The 15764-nt window shown below is 40.5% G+C and overlaps 1 long non-coding RNA gene across 1 annotated transcript; it reads left to right on the forward strand.

Annotated features, from left to right (window-relative positions):
* The first annotated feature begins 9055 nt into the window (after positions 1-9055).
* LOC134215459 (uncharacterized) lies at positions 9056-9744 on the forward strand. The gene is made up of 3 exons (XR_009980173.1): positions 9056-9192; positions 9262-9464; positions 9532-9744. It is a non-coding gene; the product is annotated as an uncharacterized LOC134215459 (long non-coding RNA).
* Positions 9745-15764: the final 6020 nt, after the last annotated feature.

The following is a 15764-nucleotide window of genomic DNA, read 5'->3' on the forward strand; positions in this document are numbered from 1 at the left end:
TTCCGGCTGATTCTTCGTCTACATATATAGCTATATATGTGGACGAAGAATCAGAAGGAATAAATTTTGGCTGTTACGCCCTTTTCAAATGTTGGTCTAGAAATGACGAAAACTCCTTATATAACAAAATATTTTTACATATTCTTATCAGTTTACATTACCAGTATCATCCATTGTTAGCATATTTTATTATGGTATTTTTCATTACGCCAGAACAAATGTTAATTTCATCTTTTGCCCCATTGCCTCAATGAGTAATAAATCTGGTTAGAATTGAAGAATAATTTGAAAAATGTTATCAACCTCAATTTTTAGACAATTAACCTTTCCCGTCAATAACATTACCTCGTTTCATTGAATCAGGCGATTCTTTAATTTATTCAAGGTTAACTTTTCCAAAGAACCCATATTTTTTAAGCCTTTAACTATTTTAAAAACGAAAACAAAACATGCTGCATGTGTGAACCGGACTGAAGTATTGGTCTGATGTTTGTCCAAAATAGGCAAACATTATAAAATAGTACATTTTAACATTTTAGATTTTTTGTTTTAAATTTTAAAAATAGTAAGAGGCGTCAAAAGTATGGATTTTTTTTGGAAAATTAACCTAAGAATTGAATAATCAACCAGGGAAAAAAAAGTTGGCCGAAAAGGTCAATTCCAAGAAATTTTATACTTACCGCAATTTCAACAGTTGCCCATTTTAAATTGGCCAAGCAAATCAATAGATAAGAGCAAAAGATGAAAATAATAATTATTCTAACCTTATATAATTTCTTCATCACTACCATTGTGACGTACAGCATCTGTGAGCAACAACTAAATTTAGGAACAACTGAATACTAATAAAACAAACGAGCGCGGTTTAGTAACGTCCTAATTTCCAAATAAAAAACAAAATCGAAAAATTTTGGCGAGATAATCACTAAAAGTAAACTTTTCGGCATACCAAAATACCCTTGAAGTAATAAGTACCCCAGTTCATCAAAATTCTGCGAAAAAAAAAACAAAAATTCAGTATAAAATCATAAACTAAAAAAAAATAAACAAAAATACATACTCGTTTAGGAAAATGTTTCATACAAAATTCTTGTAAAAAGTGTTAAGGCGTTTTGCGAAGTTTCTTTATCATTTTGTTAATTCCCTATTTTAAAACTAAACAATACAAAGTGAGCGAAAACCAAAGTCAATGCGTTGCCACCAACAGGGACTGTAAAAAAACACTACAGAAACAATCATGAAGATAAATATATAATCAACTCTGTTGTTACTTATCAAAACTGTTGAACTTGTTTATTCCGTTCTTCATCATTTTGCTGGAACGAAAGGAAAACTCATCGGTATCACGAAGCAGTGTTCTACATTTGCAACAACCGGGAGTTAATCAAATTATGCGAAAATTACTGTTTAGATTAATTGTTATTCTCTGATGAAGAAAAAGACAAGCGAAGCTATTTATGAAGAACTATCCCTAGGAAGGCGTGGTCATATTATAGAAATGTAAAAAATACTGATTTTGCGAATTCTTAAAAAATACAAACAAATGAAAAGAAATAAGTCACACAAATACCTATTTTGTCAGTTAAAAAATAAACTAACTATCAATGCACCGATCCGAAACCAAAGAATTGTTCATGTCATTTGTCGAAGTTGAACAAGCAAACGAAAGATTGATATTTTTGTCACTATCCTTGTTTCCCACCCGTATTGAAAAAAGTAAACCAAGTGACAAATTTTCATAATTCAAGTTGTGTTTCATCCCGCCAAACGAATTCATATAGAAAAAATCACTGCATTTCGTTCCTAGAAAATTCAAATTTCGTAAAATGGAGGACATTCTTGTACACAAGGCGACTAAAGATAACAAAAGTCGTGGAAATGATACGCATTCAGAATGTCCCACTATCATAAGCGAGAAAAACAAAATTTGCATTCTGTCCCTTTAAAAACGTCAAATAGTTACATAGGATTCGACTCAGCAAAATATATCATAACGGCATCTGGAACATCACGATATTGTACTAGGTTATGAGGTATAATTTTTATTGTCATTTTACTCGGAGACAACAAATGATAAAACTGTGAATGAAAGGAAACCTATACAAAAATTTAGATGAAAAAATAAATGACAAACATTTTTATTGATACAGCTGGCTATTTTCTTAATTTATTATGTTCCGAAATTGAAACAAGTTTAATCACTTCATTCAAAGTTAATGCCTGTATTCCGGCTCCGGGTATCGAGCCACTTGGAGTGGTTATTAATCACTATTTCAAAATCTCGATTTATTCATATGCACAACATGTGACAGATTTAGTTCGAAAAATGTATTGGAGGGTAACCACGACCCCAGTAAGCTAGACAGGTGCTTTCCCTACTAAGCTACGAAGGACCTCCGTCGTCTTCCACTGCTTATTTTAAATCTGTCACATGTTGAAAGCTGATCTTCAAATTCTAACTCGCAACAAATCAAAATTCTTCGTAATTGGTGACTTCAATGCCAAACACCGTTCATGGAATAATGCTCAAAGCAATTCCAACGGCAATCTCAACGATATCTCACGACGCTTAAGCGGGGCGAAGATGAATACAACGATGCCTGTGAAAGACGCGAATGATCAGTTATTGACCGACCCAACTGACCAGCTGAAACGCTGGTTCGAGCACTTCGAACAACTTTTTCAAGTGCCAGCCAGGCCATCACCACCTCGGCATGATCTACCTAGGATCCGACGTATAACACGCGTCAATACCGAAGCTCCATCACTGCTAGAGATTCAAACAGCCATCCAAAGCATGAAATCGAATAAAGCCCCAGGGGTAGACCGCATATCAGCCGAGATGCTCAAAGCTGATCCCATGACATCCGCTCAACTACTGCATCGTTTATTTCGTAATATCTGGGACACCGCAACTTTCCCGGTCGACTGGATGCAAGGTATCTTAGTGAAGGTGCCCAAAAAGGGTGACCATACTGTATGCGATAACTGGCGAGGCATTATGTTGCTGTGTACCGTTCTCAAAGTTCTGTGCAAAATTATCCTAGCCCGGATTCAGGAGAAGATCGATGCGACTCTCCGGCGGCAGCAAGCCGGATTCCGTGCCGGAAGATCCTGTGTGGACCATATTGTCACGCTCCGCATCATTCTGGAGCAGGTCAACGAATTCCAAGAGTCCCTTTACTTGGTATTCTTTGACTATGAAAAAGCTTTCGACCGTCTCAATCACGAGAATATGTGGGGCGCCCTGAGACGCAAGGGAGTTCCTGAGAAAATCATCGGCCTCATCGAGGCACAGTACGAGGCCTTCTCGTGTAGAGTGCTGCACAATGGGGTCTTGTCCGACCCTATCCGAGTCGTAGCTGGTGTGAGGCAAGGATGTATTCTATCACCGTTACTGTTCCTCATCGTAATCGACGAGATTCTGGTAGATGCGATTGACCGTGAACCAAACCGCGGGCTGTTATGGCAGCCTATAACCATGGAGCAGCTAAATGACTTCGAATTGGCGGATGATGTTGCACTCCTCGCGCAACGGCGCTCTGATATGCAGAGTAAGCTCAACGACCTTGCCGAGCGCTCCTCTTCGGCAGGTTTAGTCATCAACGTCAACAAAACCAAATCGTTGGATGTAAACACGGTGACTCCTTCCAGTTTCACAGTAGCCGGGCAACCAGTGGAGAATGTTGAAAGCTTCCAATATCTTGGTAGCCAAATGGCGTCAGACGGCGGCACCAAGATCGACATAGGCGCACGGATCAAGAAAGCAAGGGCTGCCTTTGCGAGTTTAAGAAATATCTGGAAAAACAGGCAGATAAGTGAACGCACCAAAATACGAATTTTCAACTCTAACGTGAAATCTGTGCTGTTATACGCCAGCGAAACATGGTGTGTATCAGTGGAGAACACTCAACGGCTGCAGGTGTTCATTAACAGATGCCTGCGGTATATAATTCGGGCCTGGTGGCCTCACAACTGGATCTCAAACAACGAGCTCCATCGTCGTTGTCACCAGAGGCCGATAGCAACAGAAATTTGAGATCGGAAGTGGGGCTGGGTCGGCCACACTCTCCGTAGGGGCGGAAACGAAATCTGTAAACAAGCATTAGACTGGAACCCAGCGGGACATCGCAGCAGAGGCAGACCCAGAGGCTCATGGCGGCGAAGCCTCAATAAAGAAATAAAAGAAGTCAACCAAAACCTAACCTGGCAACAGGTTAAAGCGATAGCCGGGCAACGCTCAGGATGGAGATCTTTCAAGTCGGCCCTTTGCACCACCGGAGGTGTACAGGATCCATAAGTAAGTAAGTAATTCCAACGGCAACATTTTATTTGAAGATTGTTCTGCGGGATATTATACTATTCAATATCCCAATGGCCTTACTTGTTTCTCTTCCAGTCGAAATCCTTCTACAATTGATTTAGTTTTAACGGATTCAAGTCAGCTGTGTGGCCAATTGGTAACTCATGCTGACTTTGACTCTGATCACCTTCCTGTGGCATTTGAAATTTCACAAGAAGTTATTTTTAATCCAATCAGCTCTACTTTTAATTATCATAGAGCTGATTGGGATTTATATAAAACATATATCGATAGGAATTTTGATGTTAATATTCCTTTGGATACCAAAAGTGATATTGACAATGCGCTCGTATCTTTGACAAATTTAATTGTCGAAGCCAGAGGCATTGCAATTCCTAAATGTGTAATTAAATTCAACTCCATTATTATTGACGACGATCTTCAGCTTCTGATCCGTCTTAAAAATGTGAGGCGAAGGCAATACCAAAGAACTCGCGATCCCGCTTTGAAAGTTATTTGGCGAGATTTGCAAAATGAAATTAAAAAACGTTTCGCTATTCTGAGAAATACCAACTTTGAGAATAATGTCTCGAAGTTGGATCCCAGTTCGAAACCCTTTTGGAAATTAACGAAAATTCTTAAAAAACCTTAAAAGCCAATTCCAGCGCTTAAAGAGGGAAATAAAATTTTATTAACAAATGGCGAAAAGGCTCAAAAACTTGCTCAGTAGTTCGAGAGTGCCCATAATTTTAGTCTAGGTCTCACTAGTCCAATTGAGGATCAGGTTACACGGAGCTTCGAAGACATTCTCAACCAAGATAATGTTTTTGACCCTTCGTTAGGAACTAATTTGGATGAAGTGAGATCTATTACTAGAAAATTTAAAAATATGAAAGCCCCGGGTGATGATGGTATTTTCTACATACTTATTAAAACACTTCCTGAGAGCTCTTTATCCTTTTTGGTTAATTTATTTAACAAATGTTTTTAATTGGCATACTTCCCAGATAAATGGAAAAACGCCAAAGTTGTTCCAATTATGAAGCCGGACAAAAATCGAGCTGAGGCTTCTAGTTATCGCCCAATCAGTTTGCTTTCTTCAATAAGCAAACTGTTTGAAAAGATTATTTTAAATAGGATGATGGTTCATATTAATGACAATTCTATTTTTGCTAATGAGCAATTTGGTTTTCGCCATGGGCATTCAACCACTCATCAGTTATTAAGAGTTACGAACTTAATTCGGCTCAACAAATCTGAAGAATATTCGACTGGAGATTGCTCTTCTTGATATAGAGAAAGCATTTGACAGTGTTTGGTATGAAGGTTTGATTGTAAAATTGATGAATTTTAATTTTCCTCTGTACATTATTAAACTGATCCAAAATTATTTATCAGATCGCTCACTGCAGGTAAACTATCAGAATTCTAAATCTGATAGATTACCTGTTAGAGCTGGTGTTCCCCAAGGCAGCATACTGGGGCCCATATTGTATAACATTTTAACTTCTGACTTACCTGATTTACCACCAGGGTGTCAAAAATCTTTGTTTGCAGATGACACAGGTCTCTCAGCCAAAGGGCGAAGCCTTCGTGTCATTTGTAGTAGATTGCAAAAAAGTTTGGATATTTTCTCCACTTACTTGCAAAAATGGATAATTTCCCCGAATGCTTCCAAAACTCAGCTTATAATTTTCCCACATAAGCCGAGAGCTTCTTATTTGAAACCTTCTAGCAGACATATTGTCACTATGGATGGGGTTCCAATTAATTGGTCTAGCGAAGCTAAATATTTAGGACTTCTGCTAGATCAAAAATTAACTTTTAAAAATCACATTGAAGGCCTTCAAGCCAAATGTAACAAATATATTAAGTGTCTATATCCACTTATAAACAGAAAATCAAAACTTTGTCTTAAGAACAAACTTTTGATTTTCAAACAAATTTTTAGACCAGCCATGTTGTATGCTGTGCCAATATGGACTAGTTGCTGCAATACCAGAAAGAAGGCACTTCAGAGGATTCAAAATAAAATTTTGAAAATGATTCTGAAGTTGCCTCCGTGGTATAGTACCAATGAACTTCATAGAATTTCTAACATTGAGACATTGCAACAAATGTCCAACAAAATAATTTCCAATGTTAGACAAAAATCGTTGCAATCTTCTATTGCAACGATTAGCTCCTTGTACCCTTAGTATAAATTAGGTTAAGTTTAGTTTAAGTTGAAAACATTGTAATTCCTACATGGTTCAATTAAACCAGAGGAAAAATCCTAACTGCCAGAGGCAATTGAAATGTATTAATAATAACCAAAAACGTAACATAGCAAATAAGGATGATAGTGTTAAGAAAACACGGAACACCTAGTCTAAGAGATAAATGCATGTATTAGATAATTAGCAAATAAAATTAGTTAAAAAAAAAAAATCTGTCACATGTTGTGCTTAATGCTTTATGCATAAATCGGGTTTCAGACATAATAACAGCTCAAAAAGATTTTGTCCTCAAGATAAATTAATGTGTCCCTAGTAGATTTTGGCTCGCTGAATCCGAATTTAACTTCAGATTTGCTCTAACTCGTCGAGATTTTGAGATACACCTTAATGAATGTCGTAAAATCTATGATTTTGACCATTTTAGAACGACCTCCTTCCGGGACTCGCACCGTTGCGTTGTAAAAAGTAGAACACATTGAGTAAAAGTGAGATATCGTTTTAGTCCGTTGAGCAATTTGCACCAAACCATCATGTATTCCTCACAAAATTAGTTCTTTATCAATTGCAAAGATTATTATTATTATCTTTATTAGAGAGGTTTTAGGCCCTAGGCCGGTTCACCTTGTAGAAATTGCAAAGATATCAAAATCGATTTAATAGAAGGCTCGGGTATATATAACTGAATAAAAGGCTCAGGTGCACGAGGAAAAGTGACCAATAATGAAAATTCATTTATTGTTTTACCCCTATGTGAGTGACGGGGTACCCGGGTACCCATTCTGATATTGAAACTTAAATAATTTGTTGTAGGTAAGTTCAAATACTGTTTAACAGAGATCATCACCGCTTCTAATCATGTGAGATTATTTTCATCGGCTTTTTTCGGTGAACATTAATTAAAACTAAGCAAATTACCGGACGTTTCGACCTACTAAAATGTTCGGTCATCATCAGCGGATCCTTAAATTTTTATTTTTCAGGTTTTTAGATACAATATTTTAATTAATGATAACTTACATGCTATAGAGAAAATCTACTCCCATCACTTCTCTGCTTTTGTTTTGTACATCAGTCGTTTTGTGTGGTATGTGTATTAGGCTATAGTTGTTTTGTTGTTATTAATTTTTCAATTAGACCGTTATACGTCGATCTACTGTATGTTACTGGTACAAAGGGTGCTCAAGAACATGTATGTATTTTTGGAGGTGTGTGTGTTTTAGAGGCCACCGGGTGACCACCTGGAAGATCCGTAACATCCGTAAAAATGGCCAATTCGTAATTTCCATCGTAAAGCGACGGGATTTTTTCAAAACCATTTTCTGCTGAACCCTGAGTAGAGAATTGTTGCTTTGACCCACTTCTAGCCTTTGTGTCCACTGGGTGGTCCATTGGAAGATCCGGAACATCCGTGATAATGTTTAATTCGTAAATTCCATCGTAAAGCGACGGATTTTTTTTAAAACCATTTTCTGCCGAACCCTAAGTATGTAATTGATGCTTCGCCCTACATACGGACCATTGTGTCCACTGGGTGGTCCTCTGGAAGATCCGGAACATCCGTAAAAATGGTCAATTCGTAAATTCCATCGTACAGCGACGGGATTTTTTTAGACTTATTTTCTGCCGAACCCTGAAATGGATTGGATTTTGAATTGGACCCTATGGATTTGATGCTTTGATCCACATATAGACCATTGTGTCCACTGGGTGGTCCCCTGGAAGATCCGGAACATCCGTAAAAATGGTCAATTCGTAAATTCCATCGTACAGCGACGGGATTTTTAAGAATTATTTTCTGCCGAACCCTGAGTATGGAATTCATGCTTTGACCCACAAACGGACCATTATGTCCACTGGCTGGTCCCCTGGAAGATCCGGAACATCCGTAAAAATGGTCAAATCTTAAATTCCATCGAAAAGCGACGGGATTTTCTTACAACCATTTTCTGCCGAATCCTAAGTATTGAATTGATTTTTTAACCCACATACGGAACATTGTGTCCACTGAGTGGTCCCCTGGAAGATCCAGAACATCCGTAAAAATGGTCAATTCGGAATTCCATCGTAAAGCGACGCGATTTTTATAGAATCATTTTCTGCCGAACCCGAAGATCCGGAACATCCGTAAAAATAATCAATTCGAATCTTCCATCGTAAATCGATGGGATTTTTTAGAACCATTTTCTACCAAACCCTGAGCATGGATCAATACTTTGACCCACATACGGACCATTCTGTTCACTGGGTGGTCCCCTGGAAGATCCAGAACATCCGTAAAAATGGTCAATTCGTAAATTCCATCGTAAGGCTATACCTTACACCTCGGGAAAATTTTCCTCCGGATTTTGGTCCCCGTGCATTTTAAATGGGGCCGGGATTTTTATTTTCCGTGCCCAAATCCCGAAAACATCGCATACACTCAGAAATGTAAAAAATCATCTATAGTATAAAATCTAATCTTTTTTATGATTAATATGATTTATACATAGCTTAGTATAAAGTGTATACTTTCACAGCATTGAAATTAGACTAACACAGATTTACATGAATTTATTTTCTTTAGCATATCTGGGTTTGACAGTTTGCTTCCATTGCTACTAAAACAGCCTTAAATAATTAAATTTTTTTTCAAAAAGTATTTATCAAAATATCCATGCTCGATGGTAAAAGGTAAGCTCTGCATTAAAATGCAACTGATCAAATCATACTAATAAACACCTCACATATTGTTCTATATAGGGAATGCTGGGAGATGTTAAATGTCGCCTCCGGAAACCAACAAGAAATAATATACAGAATGTCGAATGTCCCAGATGGGGACTAATTGTAATCAGCAGCGGTAATGTACTGCTCAAGCAAAATTATTTGTTGAAGGCATTCTAAAAAGTGAACCATCTGAAAGAGTACCTGGACTCGGGTACATAGTTTCCGAAGCGTACGTGGTAAGTTACTTACATTACACATCGCAGGAGAAAGGTTTACGATTTTATTCTCTATTTAAATTATCAGTACCAAACGAATATGACACTTCTGGCATTGGAGCAGTTGGTGATGGTGGTCTGGATTATTACCCGCAAGAGCTGGCAGTTCCGCAGTACCATCGAATCAGAGAAATTGTTCCGAATGATTCTTAGAAAGCGAATGTACCATGGCACTATGTTCCAGAACAAATAGGTGTTTTATGTTATGTATGGATACAATGTAAACGCTAAATAAAGCTTATACTTAACAACATATTTTCACTTCAACATTTTAATTGAGCAAAACAAAACAGCTTTTCAGTGCAGAATCCATCTAATTTTCCAGCCGAATAAGATGAAACTAAAGATGATTAAACCTATCTTATACTATGTCCCAATATATCAAAGTTATACTAACGCAGTATAGTGCGAACCTAAACGAATTTGGGGTCAACCAGGCAAATAGCTCATTAGCGTAACTTTAAATCTATTTAGTATAGATTTTTCTCAGAGTGTATGTAAAAATGCATGGGGAAAAAAATCGGCGGACCCGAAGTGTGAGGCTACCTTTAAAGTCTGGCGAAGACACTGACAGGTCACCAATCGAACTGTCATTTGCGGGATCCAATCGAACATGACGCTTCAAATGGGCTTGAAGCAATGGAGAGTATTGAGATAGTGCTGATAAATATATTGGAAAATTATTGCGCTTTTTGCACTTTATAAGAGTTTTGCGAGATTTTTTTTCTCACAGTCATCTTTTTCTCACACTCATGGCGGTAAGCTCCAACGAGGATAATACGAGAATCTCGCATTATCCTCGATTTCAATAAGCACCAAGCGGTATTATCCTTCATTTTGATACCGGTATTAACTTTAATACGCCGATTTCGACGTATTAAAGATAATCCGAGATTTTCTAATTATGGCTGCGTGCGCATGAAATGATTGCACACACACCAATGCACAAAGAGAAACGTCAAACGAAAACGAAGTCAGAAACACAACAGCTGAAACAGCATTGCGGAGTTCGGAGTCCTTGGACGTACTGGACATACTGGAACACGATCAGCCGGATCATGGAACATCGGAACCACTATCCACTAAGGAGGAACTTGCTGCTGCCGTCTGGCGTAAAAGGATTTTTCCACAAAAAGGTAAATATGTTTTCTGATTTTGCAAGAGGTGGAATGCTCATTCTGAACGCTTATTTTCAGAGGACAGCGACAATGCATCGGTGGTATTTTGATTCATGAACGGATGATGGCCAAAAGGATTGAGCGAGGTCCAGAAGGAATAATGGTTGGAGTGTCGATGCGCGATCCCGTACAGAGTATCCACGGTAGTTTGAGTCGGGTAATCAAACATTTCTCCGCATCTTGTGAATGAACCATTCCTTGTATTTATATGCATGCTGTATATCGCAAATAACTTATATTAGTAATACAATCTTAATTCTTAAACTTAACTTAAAAACTACGATGGTTTCAATAGTAAAATGGAAGATTACCAAACGAATAACTCCAAACATAATGTTCAGAACTATAACCGAGTTTTACCAGATAAAAAGCTGTTAATGCTGGTGGGTAACCGGAATGACAAATGAATTCTGGAAACTCCATGTGCATTCTTGGGTAATTGATTGATTTGTTCAAGTATATTGGCTGAATTAAACAGGTATATTCTGCCGTGAATCGCATATTTGTCCCATATGAATACGAAACCCTGCAAAGATGGGACAAATATGCGATTCACGGCAGTATTCTTTTTTGTTAAATATTTTATCTAAAATCTGTTCGAAACTTCTTAATATTCTTCAAGACTATTGTTTGAGTTTGAGAAACCATATACCTGTGGGATTCAGGTAATTTCTTAATAATTTTGGTAATTGTGGGAAAATTTTGAGAATGAGCGCATTCGGGATATCCTAAAAGAAATCTACAGGATTTCATGAAAGGTTATTGAGGGAAGTTCTAGAGAATTCTTATGGGAATTCCTGGATAATTCTTTCGGGAATTTCTTCACAAATCTTGATAAATTGTTCTGGAAATAAATTCCTCGAAAGTTGCTGTAGAATCCTGGAGAATTAATCGGGAAAATTCTGAAGAACGCCTTCGAAAATTCCTTCCAGAAATTCAGGAGAAGGCCTTTATGATATACAGGAGAATCCATAAGGAAATTCCTGGAGAACTTCTTCGGAAATATCTGGAAAATTCCTTCAAGACTGTCTGGAGAGTCTTTTCGTGATATCCCGAAGAATTCCTCTATCAATTTCTGACGAGCTTCATCGAGATATGCTAAAGAAGTCCTTTGGCAATTAAAGGAGAATTCTATTGTAAATCTCTGAAGGGTTACTACGTGATAGCCAGGAGAAAACACTCGAGAATTCCTTAGTAATTTCCTTCGGAACTGCTGCAATTAGGAAATTATTGAATATTTCGTATGAAAATTCTTAAAAAGTTTCCTTCCCTGAATTTCTCCAGGAATTTCTGGACATATCTTCCGGAAAATGTTGAAGATTTCTTCATTTATATCTAGAGAATACCTTCCAGACTTTCTGGAGTGTCTCTTCGTCATATTCGTAAGAACTACTGCGGTAATTCCTAGAGAATTATTTCGAGATTATCTGGAAAGTTACTTTGGAATATCCTGGAGAATTCCTTTGAAAGTTCCACCAGGAATTCCTCCGGAAATTCTGCCAGGAATTCCTCCGAATGTCCCTTCAGGAATTCCTCCGGATGTCACTCCAGGAGTTTTTTCGGATGTTCCTCCAGGAATTCCCCGGGCAGTTCTTCCAGGATTTCTCATGAAGTTCCTTCAGGAATTCTTTCGGAAGTTTTGACAGGAATAGCTGCGAAGTTCCTCCATGAAAAAATCCGGAACTTCCTCCAAGAAATCCTCCAGAATTTCCTCCAGGAAATCCTCCAGAAGTTCCTCCAGGAAATTGCTCCGAAAGTTCCTCCAGCAGTTCCTCCTGAAGTTCCTCCAGGAATTGCTCCGAAAGTTCCTCCAGCAGTTCCTCTAGGAATTGCTCAAGCACTTCCTCCAGGGATTGCTTCGGAAGTTCCTCCAGGAATTCCTCCGGAAGTTCCTCCAGGAATTCCTCCGGAAGCTCCTCTAGGAATTCCTCCGGAAGTTCATCCAGGAATTCCTCCAGGAAGTTCCTCCAGGAATTCCTCCGGAAGTTCCTCCAGGAATTCCTCCGAAAGTTCCTCCAGGAACTCCCCCGGAAGTTCCTCCAGGAATTCCTCCGAAGTTCCTCCAGGAACTCCCTCGAAAGTTCCTCCAGGAACTCCCTCGGAAGTTCCTCCAGGAATTCCTCCGGAAGTTCCTCCAGGAATTCCTCCGGAAGTTCCTCCAGGGATTGCTCCGGAAGCTCTTCCAGGAACTCCCTCGGAAGTTCCTCTAGGAATTCCTCTAGAAGTTCCTCTAGGAATTCCTCCGGAAGTTCCTCCAGGAATTCCTCCAGAAGTTTCTCCAGGAATTCCTCTGGAAGTTTCTCCAGGAATTCCTCTGGAAGTTTCTCCAGGAATTCCTCCGGAAGTTCCTCCAGGAATTCCTCCGGAAGATCCTCCAGGAATTCCTCCGGAAGATCCACCAGGAATTCCTCCGGATGAACCTTCAGGAATTCCTCCGGAAGTTCCTCCAGTAATTCCTCCGGAAGTTCCTCCAGTAATTCCTCCGGAAGTTCCTCCAGGAATTCCTCCGGAAGTTTCTCCAGGAATTCCTCCGGAAGTTCCTCTAGGAATTCCTCCTGAAGTTCCTCCAGTAATTCCTCCGGAAGTTCCTCTAGGAATTCCTCCGGAAGTTCCTCTAGGAGTTCCTCCGGAAGTTCCTCTAGGAATTCCTCCGGAAGTTCCTGTAGGAATTCCTCCGGAAGTTCCTCTAGGAATTCCTCCGGAAGTTCCTGTAGGAATTCCTCCGGAAGTTCCTGTAGGAATTCCTCCGGAAGTTCCTCTAGGAATTCCTCCGGAAGTTCCTCTAGGAATTCCTCCGGAAGTTCCTGTAGGAATTCCTCCGTAAGTTCCTCTAGGAATTCCTCCGGAAGTTCCTCTAGAATTCCTCCGGAAGTTCCTCTAGAATTCCTCCGGAAGTTCCTCTAGGAATTCCTCCGGAAGTTCCTCTAGGAATTCCTCCGGAAGTTCCTCTAGGAATTCCTCCGGAAGTTCCTCTAGGAATTCCTCCGGAAGTTCCTCTAGGAATTCCTCCGGAAGTTCCTCTAGGAATTCCTCCGGAAGTTCCTCTAGGAATTCCTCCGGAAGTTCCTCTAGGAATTCCTCCGGAAGTTCCTCTAGGAATTCCTCCGGAAGTTCCTCTAGGAATTCCTCCGAAGTTCCTCTAGGAATTCCTCCGGAAGTTCCTCTAGGAATTCCTCCGGAAGTTCCTCTAGGAATTCCTCCGGAAGTTCCTCTAGGAATTCCTCCGGAAGTTCCTCTAGGAATTCCTCCGGAAGTTCCTCTAGGAATTCCTCCGGAAGTTCCTCTAGGAATTCCTCCGGAAGTTCCTCTAGGAATTCCTCCGGAAGTTCCTCTAGGAATTCCTCCGGAAGTTCCTCTAGGAATTCCTCCGGAAGTTCCTCTAGGAATTCCTCCGGAAGTTCCTCTAGGAATTCCTCCGGAAGTTCCTCTAGGAATTCCTCCGGAAGTTCCTCTAGGAATTCCTCCGGAAGTTCCTCTAGGAATTCCTCCGGAAGTTCCTCTAGGAATTCCTCCGGAAGTTCCTCTAGGAATTCCTCCGGAAGTTCCTCTAGGAATTCCTCCGGAAGTTCCTCTAGGAATTCCTCCGGAAGTTCCTCTAGGAATTCCTCCGGAAGTTCCTCTAGGAATTCCTCCGGAAGTTCCTCTAGGAATTCCTCCGGAAGTTCCTCTAGGAATTCCTCCGGAAGTTCCTCTAGGAATTCCTCCGGAAGTTCCTCTAGGAATTCCTCCGGAAGTTCCTCTAGGAATTCCTCCGGAAGTTCCTCTAGGAATTCCTCCGGAAGTTCCTCTAGGAATTCCTCCGGAAGTTCCTCTAGGAATTCCTCCGGAAGTTCCTCTAGGAATTCCTCCGGAAGTTCCTTCAGGAATTCCTCCGGAAGTTCCTCTAGGAATTCCTCCGGAAGTTCCTCTAGGAATTCCTCCGGAAGTTCCTCTAGGAATTCCTCCGGAAGTTCCTCTAGGAATTCCTCCGGAAGTTCCTCTAGGAATTCCTCCGGAAGTTCCTCTAGGAATTCCTCCGGAAGTTCCTCTAAGAATTCCTCCGGAAGTTCCTCTAGGAATTCCTCCGGAAGTTCCTCATGAATTCCTCCGGAAGTTCCTCCAGAAATTCCTCCGGAAGTTCCTCCAGGAATTCCTCCGAAGTTCCTCTAGGAATTCCTCCGAAGTTCCTCCAGGAATTCCTCCGGAAGTTCCTCCAGGAATTCCTCCGGAAGTTCCTCCAGGAATTCCTCCGGAAGTTCCTCTAGGAATTCCTCCGGAAGTTCCTCCAGGAATTCCTCCGGAAGTTCCTCTAGGAATTCCTCCGGAAGTTCCTCTAGGAATTCCTCCGGAAGTTCCTCCAGGAATTCCTCCGGAAGTTCCTCCAGGAATTCCTCCGGAAGTTCCTCTAGGAATTCCTCCGGAAGTTCCTCCAGTAATTTCTCCGGAAGTTCCTTTAGGAATTCCTCCGGAAGTTCCTTTAGGAATTCCTCCGGAAGTTCCTTTAGGAATTCCTCCGGAAATTCCTTTAGGAATTCCTCCGGAAGTTCCTCTAGGAATTCCTCCGGAAGTTCCTCCAGGAATTCCTCCGGAAGTTCCTCCAGGAATTCCTCCGGAAGTTCCTCCAGGAATTCCTCCGGAAGTTCCTCCAGGAATTCCTCCGGAAGTTCCTCCAGGAAGTTCCTCCGGAAGTTCCTCCAGGAATTCCTCCGGAAGTCTCAGGAATTCCTCCGGAAGTTCCTCCAGGAATTCCTCCGGAAGTTCCTCCAGGAATTCCTCCGGAAGTTCCTCTAGGAATTCCTCCGGAAGTTCCGCTAGGAGTTCCTCCGAGTTCCTAGGAATTCCTCCGGAAGTTCCTCTAGAATTCCTCCGAAGTTCCTCTAGTAATTCCCCCGGCAGTTCCTCCAGGAATTCCTCCGGCGGTTCCTCTAGGAATTCCTCCGGAAGTTCCTCTAGGAATTCCTCCGGAAGTTCCTCTAGGAATTCCTCCGGAAGTTCCTCTAGGAATTCCTCCGGAAACTCCTCTAGGAATTCCTCGGAAGTTCCTCTAGAATTCCTCCGGTATTTCCTCTATGAACTCCTCCGAAAGTTCCTCTAGGAATTCCTC

This window comes from Armigeres subalbatus, chromosome 2, assembly GCF_024139115.2.
Source record: "Armigeres subalbatus isolate Guangzhou_Male chromosome 2, GZ_Asu_2, whole genome shotgun sequence".
Lineage (NCBI taxonomy): Eukaryota > Metazoa > Arthropoda > Insecta > Diptera > Culicidae > Armigeres > Armigeres subalbatus.